A 19961-nucleotide genomic window follows, 5' to 3' on the forward strand; every position below is an offset into this window, starting at 1 on the left:
ACTTAGGATTGGAAGGGATTGGACCCGAGGTTCTGGTAGGAACCAGAAGAAACAGGCCTGGAGATCAGGGTTGCTGCTTTAGGTTTTGTAGACATTGAACTAGAAGTGAGAGATGAAAGGTATGTGGAATGCAGTGACCAGAGACCTGAGAACAAGTGAGAGGTAGTTAGCAACCCCTCTGTTATCTGTTCTCCCATGTTTATCAGTCTTGCTCCCATGGCCTCCAGACATCCCCTGGCCTTGGGTCTAATCTCTAATAGCTAGTGATGGCCACCATTTATTGAGCACGTACTATGTGCTAAGTATAGTTGAAACTCTTTGCCTGTATTGATTAGTCTTCCTTGACAATATGGGCGATAGGTAAGTAATGTATCCAAGATCGGGAACCACAGGGCTTGGGTGGGGGTTGGGTGGGGGGTAGTACAGCAGCTACTTGTCCTTTAGGGGTCAGTTGCAAAGCACTTCCCCCTGTCTCTCTCTTGGGGACACAAAGGCAGCCAGAGGGTTGTTTGTTAACTTTGCTGGGATCTGACAAATCATTAAAGGTGGAGAGAACTTTTTAATCAAATCTAGATTTCAATCAGCTTTATCCTAAGTTCATTTTGGTTTCCCTCTTAAGTACTAGTGCTCAAGCTAAGTGCTTCTGAGGATGACAGAGTGTTTTCATTCTGAAGGGCACAAAATTCCTATAAGAATGCTTTGCATTAGAATGTGTACACTAGAGAGTACAGAAGCAAATTGTGTGTGTAAAGATAGAGCTCTCACATGTGCAGAGATACTTGAGGTAGGGCAGGTGAAACTCTGAGGCTCTCCCCATATCCATTCACCATTTCTGAGTTTGAGTAGTATATTACAACACACTTTCATATATAAGAGTTTTATTATATAGTTTTACTATGTAGCTTTAGGAGGTAGATTCAAGACTTACTTCATTGGCTATTCATTTTATAGAAAGCTTTTCCTATAATTTTTGGATGAAGTTATATTTTCTCAAGTTATAACAAAATCCAGATAATGATGAACTGTTATAAAGCATTCAAAGAAAAAATATACAATGCTGTCATTTTATTGAGGCATCAATTAAGATATGGAATATTCTAAAATTAGTGTATATGCTTGTGGGTATGAAGTATATAACTAGGAATTCTGTCTTAAATTTGAAATTACAACCTTACTTATGAAAACAGGAGGCTTCCCACAGGTCATGGTGGGCCTCTCAATGGTCTGCCCTCAGTGAATTCTTTTTTTTTTTTTTTGCTACCGGGGATCGAACTCAGGTCCTTGCACTTGGGAGGCAGGAGCCAGAACCACTGAGCTAAATCCCCGGCCCTCCCCTCAGTGAATTCTTAAAGGTTGTACCATTCCGCAACAGCACAAAGCTGGAGACTAAGCCACTCTCCTCCCCTCCCCTCCTCTCCCCTTCTTCCTCAGGGCTAGTCCTCCAGCTCACTGGAGTTATACATCTGGGTCATGCAAAGGTTGAAAAGCTTTGCCCCAACATCAAGGGGCACTGTCTGTGGGATCAGCTTGGAGCTGGCCTCAAGTGGAGACCACATCCACATTTGTGGTTTGAATATGGTTTGCTGTCTGTGAAAGCTCATGTTTAAGTTGAATCCCCATCATGAGATTCCAAGGGAGTGCCATCTAACCATGGTGTTTAGAGGTGGCTAGGATTATCTTAGGTCATCAGAGAGGGCCCCATGATCGAATATTGGTGATTTTAGAAGATGAAGGAGAAAGACCAGGACACACACACACACACACACACACACTTACACATGGGCTCTTTATTTCTAGCCATAGGATGCCCTATGCCACTTTGGAGCTGTGCCGTCAAAAAGGTCACCACAAGATTGCACCCTCAACGTTGGACCAACACTGTGAACAAAAACAACCCTCTTTTCTTTGTAACTTACCCAGTGTGTGTTATTAGCCACACAAATGGCCTACAACACACCCCAGTTGAGTTCTGGCCACTCACGGCCATGGCTTAGCCAGAAAAGCAACACTTCTGGTTCATGTCCTACTGAGTACTGGGGAACCAGGGTCCCCACTGCAGTTGGGTTTGAACCTGAATCTGAATTGTAAGATGGACAAACTCACTATAGACAACATATACCTTTAAAGTTCTGACACTAGGTCCTCTGTTTCTGGCTTTGAAATGAAATCAAAGGTTGTTCTGGCTTGGCTTTTGCTTTGGTCTAATAATAGTCTGATAGGTATGTCTGCAGCAGCTTCTTTTTTTTAAATTTAACTCTTCTCCTTTAATAACAGGAACACATAGTCTTTGAATTTCTTGGCATCTCTGAGGTGAGTCATGCATTTTATAGATGCAGAAATTGAAAGAGGGGTGACTTGCAGAAGGCCAGACAGCAAGTCCAAGAATAACCACGCAGCCACCAGAACTACTTGGCCTGCAGCCCATCCCTCAGCCACCACTGTACTAGGTGTAAACAGTAGGAGATAGTGAGGATGACTCTTTGAGAGGAAATGCAACACAAGCCAAGACCACATAGCCCCTGAAAAGGAAAGGCAGTCTTGGCCATATGTCTGTCTTGTCCAGCTAAAGGAAAAAATACAGGTAGTGTGTCTCTTCTTTCTGCCTACTCCTGTCCCACTGGCCAGCATACTTTCTTCAGCAAATGTGCCCTGGGTTCTAAAAATGGAAAAGATGAACTATAACTCTTGGCTCTGCTTGCCCATTAGGGTTTAGCTAGAAGACATGGAATCTCCCAGTTTTCTGTTAGGGTTGAAGACATTCACCTTGACACCCATAGGTATTCTCTCACCTTCCTGACCATAATGGATATTAGCACCAGGACCTATTTGAGCCAGGTTACACTGGGCATTGTGTGAATGTGTGCATGCACGTGCCAGAATGCTAGATACAGGACAATGTTTTCTGAATGATACAGTGGCAAGAGAATTGGGCAAGAAGTTTAGAGACTTAGGTTCTAGCCTTAGTACTAGTACCTTCTAGCACACTCTCATTTCTGAGCCTCATTTTTCTCATTTGCAAAATTTGGGCTTGGGTTCATTGAGTTTTTGGCTTTGTTTTAGTTTTAACATTCTCCAGTTCTTCCAGACTTCCAGTGTGTTCTGCCCCTCCTCCCTGCAAACATACTTTGAAGCCATTTAAGGCCCAAATGGGAGTTCAGTCAGAGCAGCTTGGATGCTGGTTCATCTATTATTGAAGGAAAGGAGTTTCTCTTCTTGCAAAGAGGCTGGCATTAGCAGAGATAATCTTAAACCCCTGAGGTTCAGAACTTCTGCATCTCAGGCTGAAAGATCACTTCATAACTGGCCAGGCTGGAGAAAATCATCTTAGTTATTCTTTACAAATTCTTATTTGAATGGCTCTAGATGAAAGAGTTCTAGCTGATTCTGGGAATGGCCATATCCAGGTCATCAGGTGCAGAGCCTGAAAGGAGAACTGGAAATCAGATCCTGATCGTTGCAAGTGACGTCAGCATCTAGGATGATGAAGCCAAGTCTGTCTCAGAGTATGTGTTCACATGAAATACCAGTTGCTACCCTAAAGTGATTCTAAGGCCTTTGCTATACTGGATTGACACCCTGTGGGTTTCAAGCAGCCATAATGGTGATATCTGGCATATATCACAGCATCACATCTTTGAAGCTTGGAAACCACAGCAAAAATGTCCCTCTAGCCTTAGGGCTGGTCCCTGGAATAATTGTACAAGTGTTGCAGATGACACCCAAATTGCTTCCTCAGCACTTCTCTTTCTGTACTGTAGATGCCCGGAGTGCTATGTATTGATTATTAGCTTAACCAATCAACAAATAAACAGTCACATGGTCTTGAACCATTTTCCCTTCTTGACCTTCCCTTATGCCACATGGCACTCATCTCTGTCATCAGGAAGGTTTCTGCCATAGCCTGTGTTGCTACCCAGTCCCCTTCCATAGCTGCTCCAGCTGTGTCCCCACGTCTGGCTTCTCCTTGGCCCTTGGCCTGCCCGCTTGCAACCTGCCGTTGCCATGCTTGGTATCAAACTTCCCTTCACAACAGTGAAGTTTCTCCCCTCACAACCTTGTGCAGTGTCAGTGGTTCCCTATGTGGATGCTCTGAGACCTATGGAGAGCTCTGAGCCTCTTCCCAAGCCTGCAGCCCACAGGCTGAGGGCAGTGGGTCACAGAGCCTGACTAAACCCCATCTCTACCACTCACTCAGTTCACAGCTGTGGGAACATAGACACATGACTTAAGCCTCAGTTTCCTTATCTGTGAAAAAGACAGAATAAGAGAATCTACCTCTCTATAAGCATTCAAGAAGTTAATTTTGTAAAGTGATTGCCTCATAATAATCACTTAATGTTAGCTCTAATTTTACTTAAATACTAAGTTTTAGAACATAAATACTTTGCTAACAGAATCAATACACACCTCTCTCCCTCACACTGACACAGTCATGGCATAGAACTGGAGGTGACAGCACAATCCCTGTAGCAATCCAGGTTTCTGTTAGTGGAGTTACCTGGCTTCCCAATTTCCAGACTCAAGAGTTTGTAACCTCTTTCTTTTGTCCTACCGCTCAATTGAAATCTGGCCCCTTCTGTCCATTTCTGTGTTGAGTAGCCTCATTCCCATGGGTGATTGCCATGGTTCCTCTCAAACTTTTCCTCCTGACAGTCCATCCTGTGGTTCACAGAAGCACTCATCTTGGCCCAGAGCTCTAATCACACGCTCCACTTCCTGGTCCTGCACAAACCTCCATTGACTCATCCTTCTTACTGAATAAAAGTGAATTTCTCAGTATCACAAGGTCCTCCACAACGCAATTGAAGCTTGGCTCAGAGTGTGTGCTAGGGACTTGGAGGAGCAGGTCCTGACCTTAGGGTGGCAGGAGCAGGCGTCAGCTTGGAGTGAGAGAAACTATGAGTCATTTGTTTGTTTTCAGTATGTGGCAGAAAATATAGAAAGGAAATGGGTAACTATATTCTAAACAGCAAAAATGTCAAATATCATACGGACCTGAAGAATATTCAGCCATGGTATTTATCAACTCTGCTGTGTGCCAGACAATGTGGCAGTGTATTGGGAATACGTGATGAAAGTCATGCATTCCTTGCTCTCCAGGACTGACTGTTGTGAAATGGCAGCGGAAGAGGATCCCAGGGCTGCCCTGTGGCTGGCACCTGTGGGCTCCTCTGGCAATATGCAGGAGTGGTGCCCACCTGCTCCAGCCTGGGAAGGAGGGCAAAGCTTCCAGGAGAAAGTAAAATCTTGAGTAGGTTGGAAGCCTGAAGACTCATCCAAGCAAGGGTAAAGAAGCAAGAGGGGCTGTGCTGCAAGGATAAGGCACAGCCCGGGCCCATCAAGACCTGGAGAAGTAGGGTGCATTAATACTGTTTGGCTGAGATCAGCTGGGGGCAAAGATGCAGGGTGTCAGAAGGTACAGTATATTTCAAAGCATCCTGTTGCCCACAATCAATACAAATCTATTAATTTGAAGAAGGGGCAAGAAGAGGAGATATAAAGGCAGGTAATAGGAGGCAGGAATATGATAAAAATATATTATGCACATTGAGACCCACCTCCTGAGAAAAACTAAGGGGGGGGGGTTGGGATGAGAGCGAGGAAATGTGGAAAAAAATAAAAACAGTAAAAATCACAATAAAAGATAATGTTAAAGGCTGCAGGGGACAGATAGTAGAGAACTTTCTTTACCATGATGAAAGAACTGGATTGCATCTTGGGTGGGGAGAAGCAGTGGTGAGCTCTTAGGAGGAAATGAGTTGTCAGATTTTCTCTCTTCTCAGAAGCTGAGAAAAAGGTCAAGAATTTAGTTGAGAAGTGGCTAAATATAGCAATGAGTAGAATTCAAACCAATTCAGTTAGTGACAAGATGCTTCATTGTTCTCTTTAACCCTGACTCTTGCCATTTATAGGAACAAGAAATGTCATCAACTAACGTGCATACTGCTGTCTAAATGTTTCTTAGGATCTTGATTGCAGGATGTCAGAGTCAGAGAGGACCTCAATGTCTACTTTAAAATAACAGCCTTGGTGTAGTGAATGGTCAGCCCTTGCTTTTTTCTGTTCACTGCCTTAATTAGCACCGTCTGCCTTATGTAGCCCCCTGAGTAATTGTGACATAACTGGAGGCAGAGGCTTGTGTGGGAAGGGCACTGAGACACAGCTGGGGGTGGCCTGGTTCCTCACTCTTCCCAGAGGGGTTGAGATCACCCACTCAGTGAGTGCCAAGCAGGAAGCAGGGACAGTGGCCCACAGAGCCAGGCATCCCAGAGGGACCAGGACTCAGGCCTCTATATGTTAATAGACGCTGCCCCGTTTAGTCCAGTTTTGAAAGATTGTGATGCAATCTCCCCTCTAGGTCCAGACTCAAAAGCTGGCTGCATCGAATTCAGTCCTTGGCAGCATGTGTCATCAGGGAAAAAAATCTGTTTCAATGACTTAGTCATGGTGACTCATGGTGGCTCCCAAAACAGAATGGGATGGCTCTGGAAGTGAGCACTTAGACGCAGAGTAGAGATGATGTAGATTTGATTATTTCCCAGCATGGAGGCTGAAGAAGGGGCCTCCTCTCCCAACCCCCAAGTATGTTTTAAGGTCCTTGGAAATTTCAGCATCATCCTTATTCTACAACAGAAATGCAGTACCAATCTGGGGGACATCTTCATAGACTGTGCTTGCTTTCCAGAAAGCAACTACCTTTTTACTTTATATGTACAATACTGAGATTTCAAGGGCAAAAAATATTGTATATTTCAGTGTCTTATGAGAGACTTGCCTGAATTCATATTCTGCAACCCACTACTTAGCTGTGCAACTTTTTTGGGGGGTAGCTGTGTAACTTTTAACAAGTTACTTAATCTCTCCATTAATCTGGCTCCTCATCCCTAAATGGGAGATAGTAATAGATGCCTTATAGACTTTGAAGAATAAAAGAAAACAATGATTAGTTCATTTATAGATTTCTGTTTTTTTTTTAAACAGGGAAAGGAGTCAATAGGAACAAATGTTAGCTATTATTATCACTGTTCCACCTACGTTTCAAATGATAATGTTACTTGCCACAGAACTGATGGTGTTGGTTATGACGCTGTCTGGGTACCTGGTATCATGCTGATATTTTCCCTCTTCCAGAGACATTTGTTTTTCTTCTATGATTTACCTGCTATTATCATTTGTGCCTTTTTCCAATAGGGTTGAGCTATGATTTTCTTATTAGTCTCTACTGGAATCAACCTGTACATATTGCTAAAACTGCAATGGTGAGGGTCTCAGACCCAGAGCAAACCCAACCCAGGCAGCCTGTGACATCAAGAGAGTTGTATAGGCCACATGCACTGTTTGCTCATCACAGACTTTCTACAATGTCTGTTCTTTTGTAAGATCATGCAGTGCCTCTTTTTCTTCCTTCTCATAATTCTGTAGCCACTTCCTATTTTCCTTACGTACTTGGGCTTCCCTCCCCCATCAAAGAGACACTGACTATGAGATTTTTGTATGTAAACCACTTGGATCACACAGGAAAACTGCATCCCAGTGCCTTGGGCATCTTCCCTGACAGAGCCGCTGACCCACTGATTTAATGCTCCCAATGTGCCAGGTGAGGTGCTGGTCTCCGTCCAGGGATGAAGAGACAGGGATCTGAAGGGTCACAGATACCACACCTGGTGATGTGGCGCAGGGACCTTATGAGCAGGAGAGTTTCATAGAGTGTGAAAAGGTGTCTGCTGAGCGCCTTTTGCGGTTGGAAGTTCCTTTGGCTTCTTTTCCTTAGTTAAGCTTCTGGAAGACAGTCTGTGTTAGCCTCTCTCCTGGTCTCCAGAGCTGCAGGGCTTTGTCCCCATGGTGCTCTGTGACCAATTCTTCCTCCTCTTCCAGGGACCAGGAGCTGTGTGAGGCCCAAGGAAAGCTCAGGCACACACCAGGCCCTGATGCCTCCTTTTCCCTGGTGTGGTGTGTTCAAACCCAGGCTTCATTCCCAGAGAACAGTAGGAATCTTTCAATGAAAAAAACAGTTGTTTTATAAAAACAACAACAACAAAACAGTTGTTTTGAGTCGAGTACGGTGGTACACGCCTATAATCCCAGCACTCTGAGAGGCTGAGGCATGAGGACTGCAAGTTTAGGCCCTGTCTGGGCAACTCAGTGACTTAGCAAGACCCTATCTCAAATAAAAAATAAAACAGGGCTGGGGATGTAGCTCAGTATGAAGGTCCAGGTTCAATCCCCAGCACTACAAAAAACAAAACAAAACAAAGCACAGTTGTTCCTCTGACGTCCATTTTTGGAATGTATGCTAAGCACTTTTTTTTTTTTTGTACCGGGGATCGAACTCAGGACCTTGTGCTTGTGAGGCAGGCGGCAGAAGCACTGAGCTAAATCCCCGGCCTAAGCACTTTATATGAATGATCTCTTTTAATTCTTACAACAAATTTATGAGCTAGGTATTAGCCTCATTCCAGAGATGAGGAACCAGTGGTACAGGTAGCTTAAGTAACTTGATCTAAGTCCCACAGCTGCTAAGTGAAGAACCCGGACCAGAAATCTAGGCAGAGGCTGCACTAGACAATATAGCTTGCCTGTAAAATCTCATTGTAATATAGATGAAATTTTAAAAAGAGAGAGTTTACTGACTTGTTAGGTTGGCAAAGATTGGAAAACCAAATGATGTCTAGAGGGAAGAGGGCCTGGGAAAGTGTAGTCAGCCACAATTTGTAGGTAAAGTGACAGATGTCCTTTCTTCCCTTCCTAATTGAAGTCAGAATTTTCTTCACCCACTGCCAGCTCCAGAGAGAATTGAATATTTCAAACCAGTGTTTTTCAAATTGTAGGCCACGATTGTGTAGTAAGTCATGAAGTGCACTTGGTAGATTACCACCAGTGCTTTTCTTTAAAAAAATAGAAAAGGGGGCTGGGGATTTAGCTCAGTGGTTTCACTGCCTGCTTCGCAAGCAGAAGGTCCCGAGTTTGATTCCAGGTACCAAAAAAAAATGAAAAGAAAAGGAAGGGAGGGAGGGAGGGGAGGGGGGAAGGGAAGGGGGAGGGAGAGAGAGAGAGAGGGGGAGAAAGGCAGGAATCTTTCCCTTAGAGGTCTTACTTATGTGAGAAAGTGCATGCCTTTATTATTTAAGCCTATTTGTGTTGGGATTGTTGTTGCTCCACAGCTGAAAGCATCCTGGCTGATTTCTGGAAAGTGTGAACTGTGATATTTCTGGAGAGCAATCTGACTATACACATCACAAACTGAACTGCATATACTTGGCAATACCACTTCTAGGAATATATTTCAAAGATAGAGAAGATTGGATGGACAATGTATAAAGATATTCATGAAATCAATGTTTTTAACAACAAAAACTTAGAAATTACCTAAATAATCATCAATAAAGATTAAATAATGTTGTACTCTGCATCATGCACAATGGAACACAATGCAACTAGAAAAATACTAAGCCTTAGAAAGTAGTGAGCTGTGTTTTAGCACAAAAGACTCAACCAAGAACTGAGTCAAGGCACTGAGTTGGAATGAAAGGTTAAGATACCTAAGGTGTTTCAACCACTAATGTAATTGAGAGAGGCAAAGATAAGCAGTAGATGCTAAAATCACTGGGTAAAAGGTTGGAGGAGCAGGATCACACAAAGAATCACGCCGTGGGGGGGGGGGTGCTCTGCATTGGAGAGACTCTGCAGGTGCCACTTTAATCAAGTGACCAGACTTTGCATGCCCAACAATGGGACAAACACCTGAGCTTCCTCAAGCAAAGTGCTAACATCACTTACACAGTACTCTTAGCCAGAATCTAAACAAAAAGAAGCAGAGAAAACCAGACTGTAGGGCAATCTGGGAGATTATTGGCTTGGGCTCTTCAGAAATGTCCATGTCACAACAGACACACACACACACACACATACACACACAAAAAAAGGCAGGGCAAGAGGGAGTATTCTGGAACAGTGCTGTGTAATAGAAATATAATCCAAGAAGTGTGTCATTAAATTTTTTAATAGCTAGAACAGAAAGCAGTGAGATCAGTGCAATTAATTTTTAATAATGTATTTTTGCCCAATATACTCAATATATTATCCTTTTAACATTCAATCAATATAAAAAATTACTATAAGTGAGATCATTTACATTCTTCTCTCCCCTCCCTAAATCTTTAATGCCATCAATTTGAACTGGCCACAGTTTAAGTGCTCAAGTGGCTTGACTGGGGACTTCAGAATTGGGCAACACAATTTGTTTAAAGAGGACTAAAGAAACAAAGCAACCAGAGGAAATGCAGGATCCAATATTGAATAAACTCACTATAAGGAAGATTGTGGGGCTAACCGGGGAAATTTTTTAAAATTAATTTTATTGGTACATTTTAGGTATACAATATAATGACATTCAGCATTGGAAATTTGCACCTTTACATAATCTCTCTTGATTCTTACTTTTTCCCCATTCCCCTGCCCCTCCTTCAATACCTCCATCCTCTGTATTTACAAAGACCTTGTTTCCATTTTTTCATTTTCTCATATTAATTCCATGCCCTTCTTTCCTTTTCCCTACCCCTCACACTTCCCCTTTCCCTTTGCCCCTTTTCTTCCTATTTCACATTATCTATTATACCTTTCAGTCCTTATTTACACTTTCAGTTTCTCACACTAGAGAAACTATTTGGTATTTACACATGCATGTCCTGTTTATTTCACTTAAGGGTATAGCCTCAATGTGCATCCATTTAGCTATAAATGTCTCTAATTTCTCATTTTTTATGGCTGAGTAGTATTCCATTTTATTTTATTTATTTTAATTTTTGGTACTAGGGATCGAACTCGGGTCCTTGCGCTTGCAAGGCAGGTGGTGGAACCACTGAGCTAAATCCCTGGCTCCATTTTATATTTTAAAAAACCCCACATTTCTTTATCCAGTCTCCAGTTGATGGGCATTTGGGCTGCTTCCAAGTTTTAGCTATTACAAATTGTGCTGCTATGAACATGGGTGCACATATATCACTGTGGTATGATTCTTTCAATTCTTTGGGGAAGATGCCCAGCAGGGGAATAGCTGGGTCAAATGGGACTTTCAGTCCTACTTCTTTGAGGTATCTCCATAGTGATTGCCACAGTGGTTGTATCAGTCTACACTCCCACTGGCAGTAGAGATTTCCTCTTTCCTCAAAGCTCTGGAGCATTTGTTATTGGTTGGTTTCATGATAGCAGCCATCCTTTCCGGGGTGAGGTGGAATCTCAGCTTTGTTTTCATTTGCATCTCTCGAATGACCAGTGATGTTGAACATTTTTTCGTATGTTTATTTGCTATTTTCTACTTCTTTGTCTGAGAAATGTCTGTTTATTTCAGATGCCCATTTTTGGATTGGGTCTTTAAATTTGGGAGGTCTGATTTTTTTTTTAAGTTCTTTATAGATTCTACATAGTAGACTTTTGTCTGAGGAACGGCAGGTGAAAATTTTTTCCCACATTGTGGGTTGTCTCTTCACACTTTTGGTGGTTCCTTTTGCTGTGCAGAAGCTTTTTAATAAGAAGAGATCCCACTTGTTGATTGTTTGTGCTAGTTCACAGGCAACTGAGGTTTTCTTCATAAAATCTTTTCCTACACCAATTTCTTCAAGAATTCTCCCTAACCTCTGTTCCAGCTGGTTCAGGATTTCTGTTTTAATATTTAGATCTTTAATCCATTTTTATTTTAGTTTAGTGCATAGTGAGAGATACAGGTCTAGTTTTTGTCTTTGGCAAATTGAAACACAATTTATCCAGCACCATTTATTAAAGAGGCTATCTTTCCTCCAGTGAGGGTGTTTGGCTCCTTTGTCAAAGAAGAGGTGGCTGAGTGTGTCTGGCGTTGTTTCTGCATCTTCTAATCTGTTCCATTGATCCTCGGGTCTGTTCTTTTGCCACTACCATGCTGTTTTTATCACTGTAGCTTTATAGTATAGTTTCATGTTTCTGTTGCCTAGGATTGCTTTTGCTATTCTAGGTGTCTTCTTGTTGCAAATGAATTTTTGGATTGTTTTCTCAAGGTCTGTGAAGTATACTGCTGGGATTTCAATTGGGATTGCACTGAATCTATATAGCAGTTTGGGAAGTATGGCCATTTTCACTATGTTGATTCTTCCTACCCAGAAGCAAGGGATGTCTTTCCATTTTCTGATATCGTCTTTAATCTCTCTTTTCTCAGTGCTATAGTTTTCAGAGAAGAGGTCTCTGATTTCTTTCGTTAGGTGGATTCCTAGGTTTTCAGTTTTTTGGATGCTATTGTGAAAGGAATTGTTTGCCTTATTTCTGTCTCAGTGAGTCTGTTGTTCCTGTAGAGGAAAGCTATTGATTTTTGTGTGTTGACCTTGTATCCAGCTACTTTACTGAATTTGGTTATTAAGTCTAGAAGACTTTTGGTAGAGTTCTTGGGGTCTTCTATATAGAGTATCATGTCATCTGCAAATAATGACAGTTTGACTTCTTCGTTTCCTATCTTTATTCCTTTTATTTCTTTCTCTTGTCTAATTGCCATGGCTAATGTTTCTAAGACTATACTGAATGGGAGTGGTGATAGTGGACGTCCTTGTCTTGTTCCTGATCTTAGTGTGAAGGGTTTCCGTTTTTGATCATTTAGTATGATATTGGCTGTTGGTTTTTCATAAATGGCTTTTATCAGATTGAGGTAGAGACCATCTATTCCAATTTTATAGGGTTTTTATCATAAATGCATGTTGGATTTTGTCAAATGCTTTTTCTGCATCTATGGAGATGATCATATGGTTTTTGTCCTTGGCTCTATTGATACAGTGTATTACATTGATTGAATTGTGTATGTTGAAACATCCCTGCATCCCTGGGATGAATCCCACTTGGGCATGGTGTATGATCTTTCTGATGATCTTCTGCATTCTATTTGCCAGTATCTTATTATGGATTTTTGCATGTATGTTCATTAGTGAGATTGGCCTACAGTTCTTTTTTTCGGTTGGGTCTTTCTCTGCTTTGGGGATCAAGATGATGCTTGCTTCCAGGAATGAATTCGGGAGTATTGCTTCCATTTCAATTTCATTGAAGAGTTTAAACAGTAGTGGCAGTAGTTCCTCTCTAAATGTCTTATAGAGTTCAGCACTGAAACCTTCAGAACACGGGCTTTACTTAGTTGGTAAGTTTTTTTTATGTTGTCTGCACTCTTTACTGTTTCTTCATTGACTCTGATCAGTCTTATGTTATTCTTCTTTGCATCTGCTAGCAGCTGCTGAATTGATTTCTCATGGTCCCTTGCTATTTTAAAGCAATTTTTATTTTCCTGGTCACTACTTGCAATCTTATCTCCTATATCTGAAATTCTGTCCTCACATTGGCTCATTCTGCTGTGTAAACTTTCAATGGAGTTTTCAATCTCCTGGAAATCTGTTTGCATCTGCTTTATGGATTTCATTTGTTTCCTGTGTTGGGATTCCATCATGTTCCTCAGCTCCTCTACTTTTTTTTTTTTTTTTTGGGTACCAGGGATCGAACTTGGGTCTTTGCGCTTGTGCAGTAGGTGGCAAAACCACTGAGCTAAATCCCCAGCCCCACTCCTCTATTTTTTAATCTGTGTCCTCTCTAGATTTATTAATCATGTCTTGCACTATGGGCACAATCTCTGCTGTTATCTGAGAAATTATTTCTGATTTCATTTTTTCCAGATCCTCTTTTGTTGCCAGTTCAGGGAGTCCAGGAGGTTAAGTGTCAGATTGTTCCATCTCATTTCCCTTTGGGGTTGCTTTAGGTGAACTGGGAGTCTGGTTTTGAGACTTGTTTAAGTGTCTTCTCATTTCGATGGCGGGAGGGAGGGATGGATGTGTGCTGCTGGCACCTGCACAGCTCACCTCCTCAGTGCTGGGGGCGGTGGTATAGTGGCCCGTAAGTTTTACCTCCTCTGTGCTGGGAGCAGCTCTGCTCCTCAATGCTGGAGGAAGTAGTCAACTGGGGAAATTTTAATTCAGACTGTGTTTTAGACAATATTTTTGAATCAGTGTTACATTCCTTGATAATCACTAGGGACTGTGTCTCTACCAAATCCCTACACTGAATTGTTAACTCCCAATGTGACAGCATTTGGAGGTGAGAGGCCTTGAAGAGGACAATAGGTGTAGATGATGTCAGGAGAGTGGGGTCCGCATGGAATTTGTGGGTTTTCTTTGTTTTGCAGGACTAAGGATTGAATACAGGGCCTTCCCACTGAGCTACATCCCTACACCTTTTTTATTTTTGTTTTTTATTTTGAGACAGGGTCTCAGTAAGTCACTAATTTGCTCAAGCTGGGCTCAAACTTGCAATCCTCCTGCTTCAGCCTCCTGGAGTGCTGTGATTACAGGTGTGTACCACCACATATGTTTTTGGAAGACAAGGAAGAGACAGATCTTTCTCTCTTCCTCTCTCCTCCCACCATGGGAAGATATAGTGGGAAGTTGCCATATGCAAGCCAGGAGAGGGACTTCACCAGGAAACACATTAGTGAACATCTTGACTTTGGACTTCTAGCCTCCAGGACTTTGAGACATAAATGTATGTCATTTAAGCTCCCCTTCTATGGGATTTTGTTCCAGCAGGCCAGGAGGCCTAAGATAGCAGTGACAGTGTAAGGCTTAGTTATACACAAGAATGCCGTTGCTCTGAGCTTATCCTCCACACACCAAAGTACTTTGATATGGAGCCATGACACCTGCAACCTACTTTCAGTGTCCATAAATTACAGATAAATTAATGACAGGGAGATAAATGGAAATAGAAATAGAGAGCAGGTGACCAAATGAGGCCAGTGTTCCTAATTGCTGAATCTAAGGAATCAAGGATATTCAGCAGTATTGCACTATTTTCCCAAATTTCCCGGAATATTTAAATATAAAAAGTGTGTGTGTTGGAACAGGAGTAGGCAAGGTTGGGGGGGGGGGGAATAGAGTAAAATTGAGAGGAAAAAAAGATTCTACTAATGGTAATGATATTTTATATTACTTTATAGTTTGCAGTATATTTTCATATATATTAAAAGATACTTCCAAAAATTCAAAAGAGATATGTTTTACCCTTATTCTAATAATGTACCTGGCACAGTACATAAAGCATCTCTTTCAATTTCCACAAGTCCCCCAGAAGGAAGGTATCATCTCGGTCCAGTCCACAGAGATCTTGGAGGCTGGGGATGGCCCAGGTCCCAAGGCCAATAGGTGGCAAGGTAGAATGTGAAGGCAACTCTGTCTGACTCCAAGGCCTGAACTCATTCCCCTGTTGGCATCCTGTTTGCGATTCCTGTTTTACAAATGCCAAAATGGAAGCCCAGAGATGTTAATTTACTTGTGCAGCATCACATAGCTCCTTAGGGGCAAAGCCAGGATTAAAGCCAGGGCTTCCATCTCCCACTTGAGTGCCTTTTTCTCACAGTACCCACTATGGGTTGGCCCTTCCTGAAAAGCCTATGTAATGAACATTCTGAAGCAGATTCAGGCTTTCACCTCATAGCTCCCATGATAAGCAGCCTGGGCCCTCAACACAGGAAACTAGTCAAGTTGTTGGAGAAGAGCCAAGGAAAGGCCCCGCGCTCAGAGCAGCCCTTGATAGGGAGATACTTTGTAAAAATAGCTTCGCAACCACATCAACCAAATCACTTGATACTCTGATTAAGAGGCATGAGTGGCTACACCACGTGATGGGGGCTGTGAGCTCCAGCCCTGGGGATGTCACCCGGCACAGATTCCTTTGCACACAGTAGGAATTGAGCCCAATCACCACTTCTGGTCAGGTGGGGAGCAGAGTGGGCTTTGGGCTCACAACCAGGCTGTGCTTATTTTTCAAAAACAGTAAATATTATTCAGTTTTCATTTGATTTTAAATGACATTTAATTTTTTAAGTGGAAATTTAAATGTGCATTTCATTTCAATTATTAGATTTGAGACCACATGCTTTCTTGAATGTCTTAGGCTGGAGAACAATATAGTTCTTTGTCAAAATACTTGCAAAAGAGAAGAGCAGGAATAATAGGACTTCAAGGAGACTATGAGTTTTAAGTCCACATAGCTCAGTACAGTGGGGATGGGGATAGCAGACCATTCAGCTAAAGTCCCTTCGAGGACTCCCCCGTCATGAAAGAGAAGCCATCCAGGCATTTAACAGGTGGCTATAAAGCTGAGAAGGTGACTTTCTCAGTGTCTGTCTTGATGCAGGAAGTTCGAGCTGCCAGTAGAGCCAACTGTCTCCTGGGTACCTACCAGAGCCCATAGCAACCAGTGCCATGTGCATCTGCCCAGGTGTGCACAAACACAGCTGCAGAGCTCCTGCGAGGCTCCCAGGAAGGATCTTCTTGCTGCTGCAAGACCCTCACTCCAGCGGGAGCCTCACTCCAGCAGGACAAAGCCTCTGCTCAAAGTTCCATCTGCCCCTTTTCAAATCTTCCCCATCTCTGATTCTGCAGCTGCCCATTGGGACCCTGAGCTGTAGGGCTGTGTGCTCATGAGCCGGGCATAGTTAGCCAGAGACCTGGGAAGCAGCACTTGGTGAAGGGTAATATGGTGGCTAGTGGTTAGTGGCTGAGGTGGTCAGCAGAGACCAAACTGCTATCAGGGGGTCCTGAGGTTGAAGTGTGGCAAGAAGCCAAGAGCAGTCATGCAGAACCCATGTGGGTTTGCTAGAGACAATGAACCTGCAGAACTCCATTCTCATCTGGATCTGATTATATTAAGTGGTCAGCTCTGCCTGAGAGCTATATCAAGACCTGTCCAAAAGGGAGCCAGCATGAAGAAAGCAAGTCTCGGCAGCAAAGGGCTATGCTGAAACCCATCCAAATGCATTCTCTAAACTGGCCACCAGTATCTGCTCTGTCCTCTAGCTCAGATATCCATCCATGGTGGCTTCTTTTTTAATCCAAGTCTTCACCCTAACAAGCCCTAGGGAAGGGCATGATTTGCACATTTAAGAGCTGGTGAAAAGCAATCTACCACATGATCTGGTGAGTCTGTGGCCCAGACAAACTCTCCTTCTCCCTCTATGGACCTCATGCTTGCTGAGCCAAAGGTGGTCAGCCAGACCCCAGGGCTGAGAAAGCCTCACATGGCCCAGTCTCAGGGTGCTCTGAGCTGGAGGCACCTGACTGAGAGGATGCAGAGGAGCTGTGCCCATCAACCCCAAGACACTGTGCTGGTACCTCATCTTGTGACTCATTGGAGACTGCTGCTGGTGGAAAGGAAATGATGGCACTTCCCCCTGAGAGGAAGGCAGCCCTATGATCATACTGAGCTTCTGTGCTGCTACAGCAATGCAGTGGTCATGTTCTCCTTTATATTCAGGGAGATTCATGGCTCAGGCACAACAATATTGCCTCTCTCTCTCTGCCTCCCCTTCCTTCCTCCTTTCCCTCTACCATACACACCCTTACCCCTTTCCCTCTTTATTTTCAATGATGTAAAATTCACATAACATATATTTTAAAATGTGTAATTCAACAGCATTTAATGTATTCTGTGTTTTGCAACCACCACCTCTTTCTACTTTCAAAACTTTCATCTCACCAGAAGAACCCCTTGTACCCCATGGAATAGTCATTCCCACTTACCCCTCCCCAGGCCCTGGCAAACACTAATATCCTTTCTACACCTATTTACAGATTTACCTATTCTGGATATTTAATACAAAAGCAATCATACAATGTGTGACCTTTTGTGATTGGCTTCTTTCACTTAGCATCATGTTCCCAGTGCTCATCCATACTGTAGCATGTCTTCATTCTCCTTTTTGTGGCCGAATGAGGTCCTATTGCATAGATATGCCACAATTTGTTGAGAGGCACTGGGTTGTTTCCACTTGTTGGCTATAGTGACTAATGGTCCTGTAAACATTGGTGCACACATTTTTGTGTAGACATATATTTTCTTTTCTTTTGGGTATGAACCAAGGAGTACAACTACTGAATCATACGGTAACTCTATGTTCAACATTTCAAGTGCTATGTTTTAGATCTAAAATATGCCCCCCAAAGTCTCATGTGTTCTGAGATGAGGCATTGGAAAGGTGATTGGATCATAGGAGCGCTATATTCACCAGTGTATTCATCGTTTCAAGGTGGAGCCTGGGTAAAGGAGGTGGGTCATCCTGAGTGTGACCTGGAAGGGTGTGTTATCCTTGACTCCTCCCTTCTCTGTCTCTGTCTCTATCTTTGTGCTTCCTGGCTGCCATGGAGAAAGCAGTCCCTTGCTACACCCTTCCACCATGATATTTCTGCCTTGGAGCCAGCCTACCACAGACTGAACCCTCTGAAATTTGAGCCAAAATATGTCTCTCCTTTAAATTAGAAGTGTCAGACATCATGCTCCAGAGACAGGAAAACCAACTAGTACATGGAACTAATTGATGGAACTTTGAGCCACCAACCTGGACCAATCCAACCTGGATTTCTGGGGAGAAAATCTGTGCAATATGTCTCATCAGGTAAGTTCTGGAAACATTCCACTAACTGTGAGAAAAAATGACAAGGCAGATTGAACACTGACAAAGGTGTCTAGGTCATTTTCATGCTGACACACCCTTCATTAGTGTGAAAAGTTGAAGTCAATGTTCAGGCAGAACCATGTTTGATATGTGGATTCTGTTGGAATCTGCCTTAGGGTTTGATGCTTCAGTGATTTGGACATCACAGTTTATAGCACACAAACACTACACACACAAGTTCTCGTTTTCTCTCTCTCTCTCTCTCTCTCCCCCCCCCTTTCCCTCTCCCTCTCTCTCTCCCTCTCCTTCTCCCTCTCACAGGGGGGTAATATGTGGAGAGTTATCCCACCTCTTGAAACCCAGATCAGATCATAGCATCATCTAGTCTGTTATGTGCCTTAACTAATCTGATGATAATTATTCAGAAAAAAGCCTGCACAGTAGGTGGTTTTATCCCCATTTCATGGTTGAAGAAATTGAGATTCTGTGAGGTTCACTTGTTGAAGATCACAAAACCAGTACTTATTAAGAATTTGTTAGGGGCTGGGGATGTAGCTCAGTGGCCCCACACCTGCCTGGGAAGTGCAAGGTCCTTAGTTCAATTCCTGGTACCAAAAAAAAAAAAAAAAAAAAAGAATGTGTTGAGGTCTTAACCCTTAGGGCCTCCAAATGTGACATTATTTGGAGACAAGATATTTACAGAGGTAATCAAGATACAAATTAGGTCATTAGGGGCTGGGGATGTAGCTCAGCGGCACAAGAACCTGACTGGCACGCTCAAGGTCCTGAATTTGGTACCCCCCCCAAAATATTAGGTCTTTAGGATGAATCCTAATCCAATATAACACTGCATCTTTATGAGGTATGTTCAAAAATATATTGAATGCTGCTTCCAACTCCCATCCAAAGGAAATGGAGGCTTGTAAAAACATTACAGTGTGTCCTCATCTACTGCATTCACCAGATCTGGCACTGTGGAACTTCTGGCTCTTTCCCAAAGTTAAAATGACCATGAAAGGTCAATGTTTTGAATTGATTCAGGACATCAAGGCAGCCACAACTAAAGACACTCATGAAAGAGGACTTCCAGAATTCCTTCAGAAAGAGGCAAGAACAATGGGATAAATATTTGAAATGAAAAGGAATATTCTGAGGGGGATTAATGGCAATGTGTCTTTCACTGTAGTAAATTTTAAAAATTTAAACATTCACTATTTATTTATCACATTGAGTAAAGGGTTAATTTTGACACAGGACATGTTCACAGGGAGAATGCTATGCAGAGCTGGGGATTTAGCTCAGTGGTTCTGCTGCCTGCCTTGAAAGTGCAAGGACCCGAGTTCAATCCCCAGTACCAAAAAAAGAAAACAAAGGCAGAGGTCGCCAATACATCTACAGCCAAGGAATGCCAAAGGTGTTAGAGAAGCACAGGGACCCAGGAGAGGACAGGGACTGATACTTCCAGCCTCCAGACTGTGAGATGATATGGTTCTCTTGTTCAAACATGGGGGCATGGACA

At 42.8% G+C, this 19961-nt stretch overlaps 1 protein-coding gene and 1 long non-coding RNA gene across 2 annotated transcripts in view; one reads left to right on the forward strand and one right to left on the reverse strand.

Annotated features, from left to right (window-relative positions):
• The window catches only part of Lyst (lysosomal trafficking regulator), a 286606-nt gene that overhangs the window by 258165 nt on the left and 8480 nt on the right, over positions 1 to 19961 (reverse strand). The gene's annotated exons all lie outside the window — the stretch shown is intronic.
• Positions 1 to 19961, forward strand: part of LOC110351166 (uncharacterized) — a 35326-nt gene that overhangs the window by 7109 nt on the left and 8256 nt on the right. Inside the window, exon 3 of the long non-coding RNA XR_002398281.2 lies at positions 18307 to 18442. This is a non-coding gene — a long non-coding RNA (uncharacterized LOC110351166). The remainder of the gene's footprint in view (positions 1 to 18306; positions 18443 to 19961) is intronic.

The sequence above is a fragment of the Heterocephalus glaber genome, unplaced genomic scaffold (assembly GCF_053883595.1).
Source record: "Heterocephalus glaber isolate CG9 unplaced genomic scaffold, H.glaber_assembly_v1.0 deba00001472, whole genome shotgun sequence".
NCBI lineage: Eukaryota > Metazoa > Chordata > Mammalia > Rodentia > Bathyergidae > Heterocephalus > Heterocephalus glaber.